We start from the raw sequence: 19506 nt of genomic DNA on the forward strand, positions 1-19506 counted from the left end.
TTCATCAGACAGTGTTAGAGGAGCAGATACTCCTCACTCCCAGAGGAGAAGCAGGAAGCTCTAGCTGTCAAAGGGCGAAGCTTCCAGCCAGTTGTGACATAATTCACAGCCAGAGGTCATGGCTGATACTCAAGAACCAGAGACTAAGGAGGGAGGCACAGTGAATAACCACCTATGGGAGAAGCTGTGAATATATTCTATACTCCCATGCAGAGGTTCCCCTGATTTCTTGTTCAGAATTCAGTTAGATGGTTCCAACCATCTTTAAGAAAGGCTGAGGATTATTACTCAGATAAAAATAAAAGTTCTGGGGTTGGAGAGATGGACCACTGATGAAGGGTAAACTCTCAAAGTAGTTTTGATTTGTGTTTCCCTGATGGCTAAGAATGTTGAACATTTCTCTAAGTGCTTCTCAGTCATTTGCGTTTCCTCTTTTCAAAACACTGTTTATATCTGCACCAGATTTTTGATTTGAGTTATTTGTTTTCTTGATATCCAGGTTTTTAAAATTCTTTATAAATTTTATAAAAATATGAAATGGTTCATAAATTTGCATGTCATTTTTACACTGGGGCCACGCTAATCATCTCCATATCCTTCCAATTTTAGTATGTGTGCTGCCAAAGCGAGTGCTGATTTCTTTGTAGTTTGAATACAAGTTATTCTAAGAATGAGATCTCATTCAGGGTCAGCTAACCCTTTCTATTAGAATCCCCATATTCCCTGTAAAAACACTCTTAAAAACTCTGCTAGACATGGTAGTGTATGTTTCTAATTCCAGTACTTGGGGAGACCAAAGGTCATACTCTGCAAGAACAAAGATCTTCATGCCATAATCAGAGCACAAGGGACTCATAATAGTGAAAATGAGGCAGTTGTTTTAGAGGTGTGCAAAGAACAAGCTTTGCAGTTCCGTACACACGCCCTTTCTCCACTTCCTCATTGGCTAACAAATCAGGAGGGTTCAGCCTCTCATGCCATCTGGGGCTTATCTCTCTGCCAGCTTAGATTTATTTCTTTCTCAAAAACAAGCAAAAACCTGTGAGTAGTTTCATCTCTACACCTTCTACATTGTTTTAAATCTTACCAGACACTTAACCTCCTTGTTAGAGTCAGCTGTTGTCACCAAGTCTGTGGGTCTGGCTGTATTCCCCACCCACACACTGAGTATCAGCTTTGGAATTTCCTATAGGAGCTAGAACACCTGATTTTCAGTTTCGCCTTGCATGTCATGAAATAAACCTGATTTCTCTGAGTTATTTTCTGGACAAATAAAATTATAAAAGGAGGATGCATTTGTGTCTACATTTCTAGGCATACAGTAGACATTCTTTAAATGTCTAAATATTGGCTAATTTTCCTCTATTAATCACCCTCTATCCATTTCATTGTTTTTATATTCCGCTTTGTTTGGTCTTTTAAGACACAGCCTCACTATATAGCCAAGGCTGAGTTTAAACTTAAAATTCTGCTTTATCCTCCTAATTTCTGGTTTTGGCAATGATAGGCACTCATCACCACAGCCAGATTTCCAGGTTCTTTTTTTAAAAAATGTTTTATTTAGATTGTTTATTATGTGTGTTTTATGTGTGTGTGTGTGTGTCTGTTTGTTTGTGTGTGAGTGTGTGTGTGTGTGCACATGAGTGCAGGTAACCATGGAGAGCAGAAGAAGGTGTTAAATTCTCTGCAGCTGAATTTACAGATAGTTGTGAGCCATCTGGCATGAGGGCTGGGAAATGAACTCATCTCCCCTGAGTAAGCACTCACTCCTAACCCCTTCAGCCCCTCCATATTCTTTGTACTGTTAAAACTGTACTCATCGATATGTAGTGTCATACTAGCTACACCAAAAAAGGCCACGTCTTAAGCCCTAATTGAGAGCCACTGGAATTCTCTCCTCATTCTAACCCAAAATTCATTTGATAATTTTTAAAATGAAATTTAAGTCAGCAACTAAATGGCAATTTAAAAAATCATTCTAACATAATATAATGCAAACATAGACCAATTTGATACTTATGCTGAAGAATGAAATTAGGAAATATGAAAGTTTGTTTTCTGTAGTTAAGCCATTACTTTTCTACAGGGCCAAAAAAAAACCTTTGCATGGACAATAAGAGACAATGTATGTCACAGCATTCAATAGTTTTAAATGTGAGCCAAGGCACCTCAGGCAGGACACATTGGCATGTTTTAGCATGATGCTTCAAACAGAGGAGGAGATATGTGTTCAGGATCAAGTCTGCAGTGACACTGAGATGTAACAATGGCAAGCACTGCTAGAAATGCCTTGGATTCATTGCATTTGACTTGAACTAAGTTTTTGTCATTGATTAGTCAGAGAAGCCTTTTTACTGTTGCCAAGATTTTCATGACCACAAAGATCCACAATTTGGTCAGGGTGGATAAGCTGACTCAGTGGACAAGGATACTCATGGGCATATCTGAAGCCCCATGGTGAAAGCAGAGAACTGACTGCTGTGGTGGCTATTCTTGGTTGTCAGCTTGACTACATCTGAAATGAACTAAAACACAAATGACTGCTGTGAGAGATGTTTTTTCTTAATTAAAGCATTTGAAGTGGGAAGACCCACTTTTAATCCAGATCTTTGAGATGGGGAGATAATACATTTAATCTAGACCACATCCTCTGCTTGCTCTCAGTCTGGCTAGCAAGTCCATTCCTTCACTGGCATTGCAGCTCACTTCTTCACGATTCCAGCATATACTGAAGACCAACTGAGACACACCCTCATGGACTGCACAACTACTGGATTCTTGGACCGTCTATTCGTGGGCAGCCATTGTCGGATTAACTGGACCACAGTTTGTATGCCATCTATGTGTATCCCTGGCTGTCCTGGAACTCTTTCTGTAGACCAGGCTGTCCTTGAATTCACAGAACTCCACCTGCCTCTGCCTCCCAAGTGCTCGAATTAAAGTGTGGGTCACCACTGCCTAGCACCATACTCTTTCTGTATTTAGAGAACTCCACTCTATAACTTCTGTTCTTCTAGAGAACCCAAACTAATAGAACTCCCATGAACATTTTCCTCTAACCTCCACACACAGGCTATTGCACAGGCATGCATATACACATATAATAAATAAAAGCTACAATGCAATTTACCTTAAAAATCTGGCTCTAGAAAGAAGAATTGTGTAATATTAGTTTAAGATGTGTTACATTCATTTATGCTATGGAATATTGTTTAATGGTGTAAAGATATGTTGCATTCTTTTATGTTGCATTTGTTTAATTCTATAAAGCTGTGCTACTTTGCCTGTCTAAAATACCTGATTGGTCAAATAAAGAGCTGAATGGCCAATAGCAAGGTTGGAGAGTGATAGGCAGGGCTGGCAGGCACAGAGAATAAATATGAGGAGAAATTTAGAGAAAGAAGAGGGAGGAATGAGAAAAGGAGGAGAGAGGATGTCAGGGGCCTGCCATCCAGCCACCCAGCCAGCCATGGAGTAAGGAAGGAAGATATATAGAATAAAGAAAGGTAAAAAGCCCAGAGGCAAAACATAAAGAGAAACAGGATAATTTAAGTTAGAAAAACTGGCTAGACACAAGCCAAGCTAAGGCCAGGCATTCACTGGTAGCAATAAGTCTCCATGTATTTATTTGGGAACTGGGTGGTGGGCCCCCAAAGAGTAAAATAAAAATAAAAAAACAAAGAATATCTCACTTTACATCTTTTTCCAGGAGGGACAGCTTGATGGAATCTGAGGATGGAATGCCTACTCTTCCAGCTGCTGGTTTTCTGACTGCATGTTTGTCTCTGTGTTCTGAGATGAGCATGGCTTGAAGAATGGGGACCAAGACAAGTTTACCCACCGGCCCACAAGTGAGTAGTAAGAATGGTAAATGTGAGCCTTGAATTCAAATCCTTTGCCTTGAACACTATCTCAAAACTGCTAGGTTTTATTGTTGTCAAAGAAGTTAGGAGAAAGGTAAAGAAAATGAAAATGAAATAGCCTCTAAATCTGGAGGTTTATGCACAAGGACTGTAGCCAGGGGCTGAAGTAAAATCAATGGAGGCCCATACCAGGGATGACTGACTCTAGCTGCTTCAGCCTTGTCCCAGGTTCCTTGTCTTTTTAGGTGATATTGATATGCAATTCGGCAGCTAATAAATGATAGTAAAATATTCCATGTATGCGCAGTAATTGCTTCATTTTCTCCCTGTTTGCTGGTGTGGTGTATCAGTGATGGTGAGTGCTTTGTTTGGTTCATGAGTTTTGTCAGATATATCTTTTCCTCTCAGTTAGATTGTAGTATTATCGAAAGGCCCTCCTTTCTTCCTTCCTCCCTCTCTCTTTCTCTTTCTTCTTTTTTTTCTTCACTTTACTTCTTTCTCCTTCCTTTGCACATAATTTTGTATTGGCAAGGGGGAAAACTCTGCTGATGTTTGTGTTTTTGGACTGACTGGTAAATAACATTTAATTCCAGATTATATAATAATTTTAGCCTATTTGCAATCTATAGTTATGTATTATTAATGAGTTTCCAAGTTTAGGCAAGAATATATATGGATCACTTTTGCTTTCAGTTAAGAGATAGTGGCCTACATTTTTTCTTTTGCACTAATCTCAATGTCTTAAATTTGTTGTACTAAGAATGGTCTCTGGAGTTGTGGTGCTGGTTTGTAATTTGAGATTAGCCATTTTCTCAACCTTCCTCAGCCTTCTGACTATAGCAGGTAGAAACAGTCCAGAACTGGCAAAGTGATGAGAGTGATGGTGGGTGGAGTGCTTAACCTAAATGGGATATCTGTGTCAGCCACATCAAGTCCCAGGAACCATCTCAGGGGAGAAAAATGAAAGAGCCAGAGGATGGGGCTGTGGAGAAAAATGATGTATTCTGGATGTTACAGAGTGCTTGTACTCGTGAACTCACAACAACTATAGTTATCTGAAGAAGATCCACACAGACTAAGCCCTGTAAAGTTCTATCATAGGTGGAAGAAGACACCATGAAGCCCCATCCCTACCTGAAAGATGATTGGCAGTTAATGGCTCCTGGGATATGGGGGTGTCATTTTCTTCAGTAATGTAGTCATTGACAAATTGCCCATACTTTAATTAATAACCCCACCCATGCTCATATAAGCAACTCTTGGTCACATACAAAAGGAAATGGGAGGAAGAATTTTGACCCAGAAGAAGGGAGAGGACCAGGAGTCTAGGAGCCTGGGGTCTGTGCTAGGAGCACAGCAGGCCTCCCTTGAGTCCTCAACCCCTCCCTTGGGCTTGGTTGTCAGGTGGTGCAGGTCCCCGACTTTCCCCTGAATCCACTAATGTTGGCAGCTGCTTACTCTCCCACACCTCCACGTTCTCTCTATTCTGCTTTACAATGCTTTACTTGGGGTGGGGGTAGGGTGTCTTCTCCCAAACACACAAGGCTGTGTCTTCTAAGACTTGGACTTCGCAGAGAACCAGAAAAGCTTTTATATGGTACTGTGAAGTACCTGGGGCAGCAATTACAAAAGACATCCCCTGTTTGCTAAAACTGGAAGAAACAAAACAGGGAGCAGGGATTTGGTGAATTTCAATTGAAAAAAATCATTCTGTCCTTTAAAAAATACCTATTTATTTATTTATTTATTTATTTATTTATTTATTTATTTTATGTGTATGGCTATCTTGCTACATGTAGGCCTGCATGGAATTGAACCCAGGTCCTCTGCAAAAGCAGGGGGTGCTCACAACCACTCAGCCATCTTTACAGCCCCCACTTTATGTTTTGAGACCAGGTCTCTTCTTGGCCTGGGTTTTACTCATTTTCTAGACTTCTGGATGAGTGAGCATGAAGGATCTGCCTGTCTCTGCCTTCCTTCCCAGTACATATATTATCTATTGATTTTTATCACTACTTCGGGGCCACCATAAGTGAATTCATTTTTTTCCCTACAATTAAGTAGAGACTATTATCTGTATCTACATTTTCCACTGAAGATAAAAGAATTTTACTGAATATTAAAGACTATAGGATTCTTCAAGCATCCCCATACTTCTTGGAATTCAACAGTTTAATACATTTATTCTCTTTCTCTCCCTGTCTCCTCCTCCTCCTCCTCCTCCTCCTCCTCCTCTCCTCCTCTCCTCCTCCTCCTCCTCCTCCTCTTCTTCTTCTTCTTCTTCTTCTTCTTCTTCTTCTTCTTCTTCTTGTTCTTCTTCTTGTTCTTCTTCTTCTTGTTCTTCTTGTTGTTGTTGTTCTTGTTGTTCTTCTTCTCCTTCTCCTCCTCCCCCTCCATCTCCTCCTCCTCCCCCTTCTCCTACTCCTCCTCTTCTTCTTTCTTCTTCTCCCCTCTATGTGCATGTGTGTGTTTTGAGTATGTGCATGCATGTGTGGAGGTCAGAAGACAACTTGGGGGAGTTGTTTCTTTCCTTCTACTGTGTGTGTTCTGAGGATGGCACAAAGATTACCAATAAGATTACCAGGTTTGGTAGCAAGCACCTTCACTCAGTGAGCTGTTTTGCTGCCCCTCTTCCTCTGCATCAGCGCTCAGACCTGGAGTTATATGTATAAAAGGTAAGTCTACCTGTTCCACTACAAAACTGCACCTCTAGTCCAAAGTATTTCATTAGAAGCCAATAGGAGCCAAGATTCATTGAGTGCATATTATATAACAGCAAAATGTGTATGCCATTTCTGATTTTTAAAAATCCACCAGATGTTTTAATGATAATTAACCCATATGCATCCTTTACAGTCATTGCAACTAAAATTTGGCACACAGCAGTGGGGAAGATAATGACTGATGCATAATAACAGTCAATAAATATTAATTTCCTATCTCATATTCAGTAGAATTTTGGAGGACTTTGACTCAACTCTCCTGTTCTTCTTTTGTCTCCCCTCCCACCCTCAGCTTCATATAATCAACTAAAGAAAATAATTTGGTTCCTGGTGAAACTATTTTTCCAGCTTTGTATGAGCCATACATTTTGGTCATTAAAGCCATTCTAAAGAATCCTAAAGAATTAAGATAGAGGACTTCATTTTTTCAAAGCTTCAGACTATCCTGAATGATGCCTTTAAAAATGTTGTCCTCATCATCATCACTATTACAGTTTTGAGGTCTGCTTCTCCCAGGGAAGAAGCACTATTTCACATAAGAAGAATGACCCTGAAAACTGAGTTTTATCTCTAGCTGAAGGTCAGAAAATGCACCTCTATCTTAAGCTTCACACATCACAGTTTCTCTTGCAGTCACTGTAACTTAACTTAACTAATGGGAAAGGAAAGACAAAGTCCCTGGCTAAGTAGTGGTAGGGCTGCTGATGGCAGCTGCCCTTTAGGATGGATACGTCACTGTAACTCCGACCCTTCAAGCACTAGCTTTGCCATTCTGGCCAGTCTCCTTGGGCTTGTACTCTTTGCACCAGTGTACGCTAGCACAACCAATCCTTGTGGTTCTAGAACTTTGAAGCAGATGCTGGTATCTGCCAACAGACAGTCCTGGTCAGGAAGGGAAGATGGGAAGAATCTTGCATTTGTTCTCTTAAAGGGTAAAGACCAGCTCAATATGTTTTATGACCATTGAAGCTGAACCAAGTGCTCTAACCCTAAACCAAAGGACAGTTAGAGAGACAGACAGACAGACACACACACACACACACACACACACACACACACACAAACTTCAAAAAGTTAAATCATGATGCTCATACAAATAAACATCAAGTATTTATTTAACTAATTAATTAATGACAACCAATAAAAAGTTACAAGCAGTACAGAGGAAACTGTAGGACCCATAGGTGAAGAATAGAAATGAATTCCACAAGATAATATAGATTACATACTTATGGAAGCAGTTTTCTATGTTACTCTATGACTTTTGGAGCTATGATTATCTTTCAGAAACATAAGGAGTGCCAGGCCTTACAGATACAAGGTGTCCCAGATAAAATATTCAATGTCTTAACCCCCCATCTCTCTCTCTCTCTCTCTCTCTCTCTCTCTCTCTCTCTCTCTCTCTCTCTCTCTCTCTCTCTCTCACACACACACACACACACACACACACACTTCAGTCCATTTCAGAATCATTCAAATTTTAAAAGTCAACATGGTAAAGTTTTTTTTATTATTATTGAGTTACACATTTTCCCCCAAACCCTTCTGTCCTCCCTTCTCCCCTTCTACCCCTCCTTCCTTCTCCCCTTCCACCCCTACTCCCTTCTCCCCTTCCACCCCTACTCCCTTCTCCACTTCTACCCCTCCTCCCTTCTTCTTTTCCTAGGTGGATCCATGTATGTCCCTCTTAGGGACTTCTTTGTTACATAGGTTCTCTGGGGTTGTAGCCTGTAGGCTGGTTGTCCTTTGCTTTATGTACATATTACATTTGTCTTTCTGGGTCCGGGTTATCCCACTCAGGATGGCTTTTTCTAGATCCATCCAATTGCCTGGAAATTTCAAGACGCCATTGTTTTGGTTTTTTTCTGCTGAGTAGTACTCCATTGTGTAAATGTACCACATTTTCTTTATCCATTCTTTGGTTGAGGGGCATCTGGGTTGTTTCCAGGTTCTGGCTATTATGAATAATGGTGCTATGAACATAGTTGTGCAAATATCCTTGTGGTGTGACTGTGTCTCCTTTGTGTATATGCCCAAAAGTGGTATTCTTGGGTGTTGGGATAAAATGTTCCCAATTTTCTGAGGAACTGACATACTGATATCCAAAGTGGCTGTACAATTTATACTCCTACCAGCAATGGAAGAGTGTTCCTTTTACTCCACATATTCTCCAGCATAAGTTATCATCAGAGTTTTTTATCTTGGCCATTCTACCAGGTGTAATGTGGTATCTCAGAGATGCTTTGATTTGCATTTCTCTAATGACAAAGGATATTGAGCATTTCCTTAAGTGTATTTTAGCCATTTGAGATTTCTCTGTTGAGAGTTCTCTGTTTAAATATGTATCCCCATTTTTTATTGGATTATTTGTTCTTTTGGTGTCTAGTTTCTTTAGCTCATTGTATATTTTGGAGATCAGTCCTCTGCCAGATGTGGGGTTGGTAAAGATAATTTTCCACTCTGTAGGCTGTTATTTTGTATTGTTGACCATGTCCTTTGCTTTACAGAAGCTTCTCAGTTTCAGGATGTTCCATTTATTGATTGTGTTCTCAGGGTCTGTGCTATTGGTGTTATGTTTAAGATAGTGGTCTCCCGTGCCATTGCATCCCAGGGTACCTCCAACTTTAACTTTTATGAGATTCAGTGTAAGAAGTTAAAGCCTACAAGACCTAGAAAGGCAACCTGGAGTTTAACAGTCACTGTCAGTTGTTCTGATCCTGCCCAGTGAAGCAACACACTCTACAATATAAGGAGGCAGAGAATAGTCTATTTTAAAAGCAAAACAAAAGCAACAACTTTATTTTGATATTTATATAAATATTACTAAATATAAATTGCAAAGATGGAATAAATTTTGAAGTGAACCACTGCTAAAAACCATTAACCAAAATATTGAATAGTTTCTCAATAGAAACATTAAAGAATGTCTTTCAAATGAATGGATTAGGATTCATACATGCATGTAGGAGGCACGTACTATGTTATGTGAGATGTCAGGCAATTATTAAAATCATTTTTGTATTTTGTATTTTGTAATGTTTATGGTGTTTCAGCTTCTCAAAATTTATAATTAGTTTTGATTTATTTTCTCATTATAAATAGTAATGTCAATACAGTTTCTATCTTTTCCAAACTTTCTTTATTTGGATTGTCTACAATCTAATGGTAGACACTGTCTACTACATCTGTCTGATCTATGTAATGAAGCATGGAATCATTACAGTCCTGGCTGGTGAGGTGGACTAATATTAAGTTTGAAGGATGGGGTGAAACTGAGAAGTGATGGACGCAGTGACATTAGCAAAGATACAGAGGATGGGAAGACCCTGGAGAAATAAAAGGACAGAAAATAATTAAGAGTGAATCAGACAAAAGGTTTATGTTGAGTAAGAAAGGAATTTTAGGCTACCTTGGGTAGAAGGCTGGAGTGTCAGACTGAGGGAATTTAACTTCGTCATAGTCACAGGAGAGTGCTTTGGAAATCTGTTGCTTTGCCTGCTCAGAATAGATGCTCTATTCTGGAACAGCACCCTTATGTTCTCTGGCAACTGTGTTTTCCTATTCTTACTCTGTGTAATTTGGGAGCACCCTCCTGACTCTTGGTTACTCCCATGATTTGGGTGGGTATTGTAAATCAGTGAGTCTTGGAAATTCTGCTGAATAACTGACAGACTGCTCCCTTGAATAATGTCTCATGTCTGCTGTACTATTGTACATGTGGTGGCTTAGGAGGAACTATCTGAAGATGGTAGGAGGCTGATATTTGCTAGAATTGCTTGTCTTGATGTCATTACTTCTGCAGGAACTTATCTTTGCCATTTGGGTGTACAGCAACACATTTCCTTTTTTCTTTTTCATTTGATTTTTTCAGCACTTGGATTTGAACCCAGAGCCTTGCATATGTTAGGCAAGCACTCTACCACTGTTCTACACTCCCAGTCATCAAACTGTGTGATTAGAGGTTTTAACAGTATAGGTAATACATGATTGTGAACAGGGTTTTTTGAAGATTGAAACAATGGCAGATGGAACATAGAAAACAAGGTGGTAACCATAGAAATAGAAAGAAAAGAAAAGAAAGAAAGGAAGAATATTGAAAGAATGAAGAGAAATTGGTAGTGGGGAGAAGTGGCATGTGATACAACCCCAGATGCTCGGGAGGTTCAAGCAGGAGGATCCCCTGAGATCAAAAGAGTTTGAGGTAAGAATGGGCAACAAAGAAAAACACTGTCTCATAATTTAAATAAGAGATAGTAGATAGAATGGGAAGAAGAAACTTTGCTGAGTGAGTGATAGTGCCACTGATAATAATTTGTGAGTGAGAAAGGGTGCCAGGTAATTAACAGTGCATTTGAGGGAGGAGCTCATCTTTGTTGGGTAGGGTGCAATGTATGTTTTAGTGGTGTACCCAGTGGTGCTCATGCAAATAACCCATTACCTGTGTTCATATAAGGAAGTCTCCTCACATGCACACACGTGTGCACAAGTACACATGTACACACACACACACACACACACACACACACACACACACACACAAGTTGGGAAGAGGAAGGGGATCAGAAGAGGTATTGGAAGGTGTACAAAAGGAGGTAATAGGGGTAAATATGATCAAAATACATAGATACATGTGCATATAATATGAGATTCATAAATAATTAATATATGCTAGTAAAACGTAAAGAAGGTGTTGAGTATTCTTACAGAGATGATAGCAGGAAAATCAAATGGAAATATTTCAGAGATAGATAAATGTAGAATTAAAAAAAAGCCCAGAAGGAAACTCAGGATCCAGGTTCTAACATACAATTGTATGGCCAAAATGGATCAGTTTGTCAATCCAAGTGTGTGTGTTCAAGTGAACAACATAGTGAAATGACAGGCAGAACCATTAAGAATGATGGGGTGAGGAATAAACCATGTGTCTACTAGACATCTGGTCTACCTTCAGTGATTCAGGAAGCCAAGTCATCAGATTGAAACAGGCCTGTGAGTTAGTACACCTGTCAAATACCATGTAGCCGGAGGTAAGCAGATGGAAAACTCAGATGTAGGTGAGATTTATTTCCCAGTGGATGTGGAGAGGAAAAGCGTGTAGAGCAAAGGAAACAGGTGGAAAATCAATGAGAAACATTCCTTGGAATTCAAAGATAGGGAACATTTCAAATGGAAGGGTCCCCAAGGGTAAAGACAGCCATGAGGCAATTTGTGTACTGCAGGTCTGCCAGAACTCTGCAAGTGGAAACAGGTTCTGTTTGCAGTAAAGGTGACATAGAAGAGGAAGCAGTGGGTGGAGACCAATGGAACAGCTTAGCCTGGGCTCTTTGTTTTATTTCTGGGTTATAGGAGGTAGGTAAAAGAGAGAGGGGTGTGTGGTTCAATGGAATAAGGAAGGAGGCAGGACCAACAGTGTGGAAACTACAGATGGCAAAGGTACCAGCACTTTCCATTTGAGCCTGACTAAGAATGGGAAAGAAAAGGTGCAGAGAGAAGTGTGTAGCCTGGAGAAAGGCCAATAGGCTGGTAATGTTTTCAGCACAGGTAGGTAGTACCAGGAGGTATCTGCTCCATTTACCTTACTCTGGGAATCATTACTGTGGAACATCCAAGCTACTTTTCTCCCCGTGAGGCCTCACAGAAGATTGCATTACTGTAAAGTGATGTTTGTACTAGGAAAAAGAAAAAGAAAAGAAGAAGGAACGCAACATGAAAAGGATGCAATCTGCTGCATGTCTTAGCCATGTAACTCTTGATGAAAATAAGGTGACTCCTGATGTTAGTCTGACAAGAAAAGGAGAAGGCAGTCCCATCACAGCATAATATATACAGTAAACCAGCATTATTTATGTAGAGTAAAAGTACAAACTTAATAGAAGGTGGAGCAAATTTCATAGTGTGTCTTCTGGGAGGGTCCCCAGGGAAGCCAATTATCAAGTTTGGTAGGTGTGGTTTACTTCTGTGACTAATAAAGTCACTTGACAAGAAGAAAGACCTGTTATGAGTCAGAGGCATGACAGAAGTTCACTATCAGATCCAATTTCTCAGAAGCAGAACTGGAGAGACCTGTTTTTGAAGGCGCACTAACCTTGTCTGATAGAAGTTGTCGCTTCCCCTGCCCCCAATTGTCCTTTAAGGAAGTGACTTTTACCCTGGAAAAAAAAACTTAGCCAAAGCTGTAGTGGAGGGGATGATGGCCCCACCTGTCTTCTGTTCTCCCTTTTAAATAATTTGATCAGCCAACTCCTCCAAGTTGTCCCTTGCTGGCAATTCCAGTTCCTGGACATACTCCTTTTGGATCTATAGAAGGAAGTACAAAGGTGGTGTCAGGGCTGAGTGGGCTGGTGATAGATGTAGGGTAGGGCTGCCTTATCTGGAACTACATCTTTAAAGACAGTCACTTCTAAGAAGTGTGAGACCAAGGGAACTGCAGAAAGCCACACTTATACATGTAAGGGCAAGGAGCACATAACTACTTCTTACAAAACAGAATTTCTGGAACCATCTCAAATATCATGAACTCATAATGACATTATGGAATGAGAGTCTATGAGTATAACATGAAATTATACATAGACACAGGATCCTAACAAACTGATCGGATTGCTTTTTTGGAGGGCCAGTCTTCCCTCTAGAGTGTTTGAAACGGGAGACTCTTTATTTGCTGAAATTGCTGGAGTGCTACAGGCATTTAGAATGTGTGGGACATTTGAACAGCAATGCTAAACTTCTTGCCTACAGAGAAAGAGCAACAGAGAGAGGGGCTATTTTGAGTGCTAACACCACTCTGCTATCATAGATCTGGCACAACAGAATATTCCCTCTTAGCATTAAATCTCATGGTTTTTAACTTGATGAATCATTTTTTTTAAAATACAGTCCAATTAGGTTGAATTTTATATGTGTGAAAGAGATTGTCTCAACATAGCTCAAGCTGGCCTCAAACTAACTCTGTAGCTGAGGGTGACCTTGAACATATGATTCTCCTGCTGGGATTACAGGCATATACCACCATGCCTAGTTATATGTGGTACTAAAGATTAAAGTCAGTGCTTCCTACATGCTAGACAAGCACTTTGCTGACTGAGCTACATCCCTAGACTTAAGATGTTTCTTTCTTTTTTTTTTTTCTCATCTCTTTTAAAAATATTTAGAAACAAACCGGTTCTACATGTCAATCCCAGCTCCCTCTCCTTCCTCTCCTCCCCTGCCCTCCACTGGACCCCTCCATCTCATCCCCCCTCCACTCCCCAGGGAGGGTGAGGCCCTCCATGGGGGACCCTCAAAGTCTGTCACATCACCTGGACTGGAGCAGGGCCTAGGCCCTCTCCTGAGTTGTTTATTTCTGTATTGATTAGTTTCAGTGTCATTTTTCAAATGTAAAGGACAAAATAAATACCAAGGAATGGACCCAGAAGTCCTCCTCTCTCTCTGTCCCCCTAGACCCAATCCTTCCCACTCTGCCCCTGCCCACATCTCCTGTGAATCCCATGGATCATCTCCTCCTAACCCCTCTCATTACTACGTGTCTTTGCATCCCAGCCTCCAATACCATCAGGCATTCCCAGTGAATGCAGCAGCTGAGCAGGTCAGGAAAAAGGCAACACACAGCCATCACACTCTCTGAAAAATCCAGAGAGGGAACAGAAACCGAAAAAGAAAATACCTACCCAACAAAGACAAACCTAGAAATCAGCACCTAGACCTATAATCAAACCAAACCCAGATTCCTAGACACCAGCATAAGAACACAATCAATAACAGCCAGGACACTATGTCTCTACCAGAGCCCAACTATCCTACAACATAGCTGAAACACACACACACACACACACACACACAATCTTAAAACTAACTGTATGAAGGTGGTAGAGATCCTTAAAGCAGAACTATGAGTAAATCACTTAAAGAAATCTTGGCAAACACAAATAACTGGAAGAAATTAACAAACCCCTCAAAGAAAGACAGTAAATACAGTTGAAGAAAACAAGTGAAACTGTTCATTACCTGAAAATGGAAATAGAAGCAATAAAGAAAGCACAAACTGAGGGAATTCTGGAAATAAAATTTGAGGAATTTGAATATGAACTACAGAGGCAAACTTCACCAACAGAACACAAGATGGAAGAAAGAATTTATGGTGTTGAAGATACAATAGAAGACATGGATACACAAGTCAAAGAAAATGTTAAATCTAAAAAAAATTAATGACATAAAATTTCCAGGAAATCTGGGACACTATGAAAAGACTAAACCTAAGAAAAAATAGGAATAGAGGAAGGAGAATAAACCCAAGTCTAAATTACAGAAAATATTTTCAACAAATCATAGAAAAATTTTCTAACTTAAGTAAGGAGATGCCTATCAAGGTACAGGAAGCTTATCGAACACCAAATAGATTGGAGAAGAAAAGAAGGTCCTCTCACCACATAATAATAAAAGCACTAAACATAAATAATAAAGAAAGAATATTAAAATTTACAAGGGCAAAAGACCTAGTAACATGTAAAGTCATCCTTGTGGATCTCTGGATATTTCTCTAGTGCCAGATTTCTCTTTAAACCTATAATGGCTCTCTCTATTAAGGTATCTCTTTTATTGCTTTCTCTCTCTATTGTTCCCTTGCCTCAATCTTCCTGATCCCTCATGTTCTCCTCCACTCCTACCTCCCCCGCCTCATTCTTCCAATTTGCTCAGGAGATCTTGTCTCTTTTCCCTTCTCTGGGTGTTGATGTCTCTCCTTGCTTCCTAGCTTCTTTGAGGTTGTGACTTGTAGGCTGGTTATCCTTAGCTCTATGTATAATATCCACTTGTGAGTGAGTACAGACCATGTTCATCTTTTTGTGACTGGGTTACCTCACTCTGTATGGTTTCTTCTAGTTTCAACCATTTGCCTGCGAATTTCAAGATTTCATAGTTTTTCCCCGCTGAGTAGTACACCATTGTATAAATGAACCACCTTTTCTTTATCTATTCTTTGTTTGAGGGGGATCTAGGTTGCTTCCAGGTTCTGGCTATTACAATAATGCTGCTATGAACATAGTTGAACAGATGTCCTTATGGTATGAATGTGCATCCTTTGGGTATATGCCTAAAAGTGGAATTGCTGGATCTTGAGGTAGATTGATTCCCATTTTTCTGAGAAACTGTTATACTGATTTCCAAAGTGGCTGTACAAGTTTGCATTCCCATCAGCAATGGAGGAGTGTTCCCCTTTCTCCACATCTTCTCCAGCATAAACTGTCATTGGTGTTTTTGATTTTAGCCAATTCTGACAGATGTAAGATGGTATGTCAGAGTTGTTTTGATTTGCATTTCCCTGATAGCTATGGATGTTGACCAATATCTTAAGTGTCTTTCAGCCATTTTAGATTCCTCCATTGAGAATTCTCTATTTAGTTCTGTACCCCACTTTTTAACTGGATTATTTGGTGTTTTGGTGACCAGCTTCTTGAGTTCTTCGTATATTTTGGAAATCAGCCCTCTGTCAGATATGGGGTTGATGAAGATCTCTTACCATTCTGTGGGCTGCTGTTTTGCAGTAGTGGAGAGGCTACTTTAAATGCCCTTCCCCTATAATAAAATTGATGACTACCTTAAATGCTATCCTAGAGCCTTCACCCAGTAGCTGATGGAAGCAGAAGCAGAGATCCACAGCTAAATACTGAGCCAAACTCCTGGAAACCAGTTGTAGAGAGGGAGGCGTGATGAGCAAAGGGGTCAAGACCATGCTGGGGAAACTCATAGAAACAGCTGACCTGAGCAAGAGGGAGCTCACAGACCCCACCCAGTCTGACAGCTGGAGAACTAACATAGGAACAAACCAGGGCCCCTGAACGTGGGTGTCAGTTGGGAGACCAGGACAGTTTATGGGCCCTCTGGCAGTGGAACCAGTATTTATCCCTAATACACGGACTTTGGAAGCCCATTCTCAGCCTATATACATGGGGGAGGGCCTAGGCCCTGCCCCAAAAGATGTGACAGACTTTGATGACCCCCACGGGAGGCCCCACCATCCCTGGGGAGTGCATAGGGGGTAGGATAGGAGGGTGGTGGGTGGCATGGGAGGATCGGAGGGAGAAGGAACTGGGATTGGTATGTAAAATAAGATTGTTTTTAATTTAAATAAAAAACAGAAAAAACAAAACAAAAGAGTCAATGAAACAAAGAATTGGTTCTTTGAGAAAATCAACAAGATAGACAAACTCTTATACAAATTAACAAAATCAGAAATTAAAAGGGGGAATGTAGCAACGGACACTAAGGAAATCTGGGGAATTACGGAGACATACTTTAAAATCTTGTATTCAAGTAAATTGGAAAATCTAAAAGAAATGGATAATTTTCTCAAAATGTACCACTTACCAAAGTTAAATCAAGTTCAGACAAGCAATTTAAACAGACCTATAACCCCTGGTGAAATAGAAGCAGTCATTAAAAGTCTCCCACCCCCTCCCCCTCAAAAGCCTAGGGATACATTTTTTTTTTAGCATAGATGTCTACTAGACTTTCAAAAAAAGGCTAATGTCAATATGCTTCAGGTTATTTCTCACAAAAGAGAAATGAAAGAAACATTGCTCAATTCATTTGATGAAACTAGAGTTATCCTTATACTTAATCATATAAAGACCCCATAAAGACAGAGAATTACAGACCATTTTCCCTTATGAACAAAGATACAAAAGTACCAGTAAAATACTTGCAAACCAAATCTAAAAACACATCAAAAAGATTATCTGCCATGGTCAAGTAGGCTTCATCCTAGGACTTCAGGGATGGTTCAATATATGAAAATCAACAAATGTGATCCATCACATAAACAAACTGAAAGAAAAAAACACATGGTCATCTTATTAGATGCACAAAGGGCCTTTGAAAAAAAGTCATCAACCCTTCCTGATAAAAAGTCCTGGAGAAATTAGACATGTAAGGGACATACCTCAACATAATAAACAAAGTTTACAGCAATCCTGTAGCCAACATCAAATTAAATGGACAGAAACTCAAAACAATTCCACTAAAATCAGGAACAAGAGAGGGTTCACTTTCTTCATATCTATTCAATATAGTACTTGAAGTTTCAGCCAGAGCAATTAGACAACTGAAGGAGATTAAGGGAATACAAACTGGAAAGGAAGAAGTCAAAAAATTATTTGCAGATAGGAGACTATACATAAGTGAACCTAAAAATTCTAGCAGGGAACTACTATAACTGATACACACTTTTAGCAAAGTAACTGGATACAAAATTAACTCATAAAAATCAGTAGCCTTCTTATATACAAATGACAAATGGACTGAGAAAGAAATCAAGAAAACAACATCCTTCATAATAGCCTCAAATAATATAAAATATCTTGGGGTAACTCTAACCAAGCAAATGAAAGACTTGTGTGATTAAAAGCTTCAAGGCTTTGAAGAAAGAAACTGAAGAAAATATTAGAAAATGGAAAGATCTCCCATGCCCACGAATTGGTAGGATTATCTTAGTGGTCATCTTATCAAAAGCAATCTGCATATTTAATGTAATTCCCATCAAAATTCCAAAACAATTATTTATAGACCTTGAAAGGAAAATTCTCAACTTCATGTGGGAAAATAAAATCCCAGGATATCTAGAAAAAATCCTGAACATAAAAGAACTTCGGGGAGGTATCACCACCCTTTATTTCAAGTTGTGCTACAGAGCTATAATAATGGAAGCCACATGATATTGGCATAAGAAAAGACAAGTTGGTTAATGGAATGGAATCAAACACATATGGACACTTGATTTTGTATAAAGAAATCAGAAATACACACTGGGAAAAAGACAGCATCTTTAACAAATGGTGCTGGTCACTATCCAGCATGTAGAAGATTGCAAATATATCCATATTTAGAACCCTGCATAAAACTCTTTTCCAAGTGGATCAAAGACTTCAACATAAAGCTAGATACATGAACCTGACAGAACAGAAAATGGAGAATAGTCTTGAAGTCATTGGTACAGGAGACAACTTCCTGAACAGACACTCATAGTGAAGATAGCAAGGTCAACAATGAATTAATTGGACCTCATGAAACTGAAAAGCTTCTGCAAGACAAAGGACACTCTCATTCAGACAAAGCAATAGCCTACAAAATGGGAAAAGATGTATACCAACTCCAGATCACATAGAGGACTAATATGCAAAATATATAAAGAACTGAAAGGATTTTTTAATATAAAAATCCAAATAGTCTAATTTAAAAATGGGATATAGATCTAAACAGAATTCTCAATGCAGGAATCTCAAATGACTGTGAAACACTAGGAAATGTTCAATACCCTTAGCCACCAGGTAAACACAAATCAAAAACTACTTTCAGATTCCATCTTACATCTGTCAGAATGACTAAGATCAATAACACAATTGACAACTTATGCTGTCTAGGATGTAGAGCAAGAGGAACATCCCTCCATTGCTGCTGGGAGGGCCAACTCATACAGCCACTATGTAAATCAGCATGGCAGTTCCTTCTTCCTCAGAAAATTTGAAATCAATCTACCTCAAGATGCAATTATACCACTTTTGGTCATATACCCAAGGGACACTCCATCCTATCACAAGGACACTTGTTCAACCATGTTCATAGCAGCTTTATTTGTAGTAGCCAGAACCTAAAAACAACCTAGATGTCCCTCAAAAGAAAAATGGATAAACAAAATATGGTACATTTACACAATAGAGTGTTACTCAGCTGTGAAAAACAAGAGTATCATGAGATTTGCAAGCAAATGGATGGAACTAGAAAAAATCATCCACAATGAGGTAACCCAGACACAGAAAGACAAATACGATATTTATTCATTTATTAATCGATATTAACCATTAAGTAAATGATAACAAAACTACAATCCATAGGCCCAGAGAAGTTGAGCAAATTGGAGGTATCCATTA

At 39.5% G+C, this 19506-nt stretch overlaps 1 non-coding gene across 1 annotated transcript; it reads right to left on the reverse strand.

Moving 5' to 3' along the window:
- Positions 1 to 526: 526 nt before the first annotated feature.
- Positions 527 to 633, reverse strand: LOC113833041. The gene has a single exon (XR_003480586.1). It is a non-coding gene; the product is annotated as a U6 spliceosomal RNA (small nuclear RNA).
- Positions 634 to 19506: the final 18873 nt, after the last annotated feature.

The sequence above is a fragment of the Cricetulus griseus genome (genome assembly GCF_003668045.3).
Source record: "Cricetulus griseus strain 17A/GY chromosome 1 unlocalized genomic scaffold, alternate assembly CriGri-PICRH-1.0 chr1_0, whole genome shotgun sequence".
NCBI lineage: Eukaryota > Metazoa > Chordata > Mammalia > Rodentia > Cricetidae > Cricetulus > Cricetulus griseus.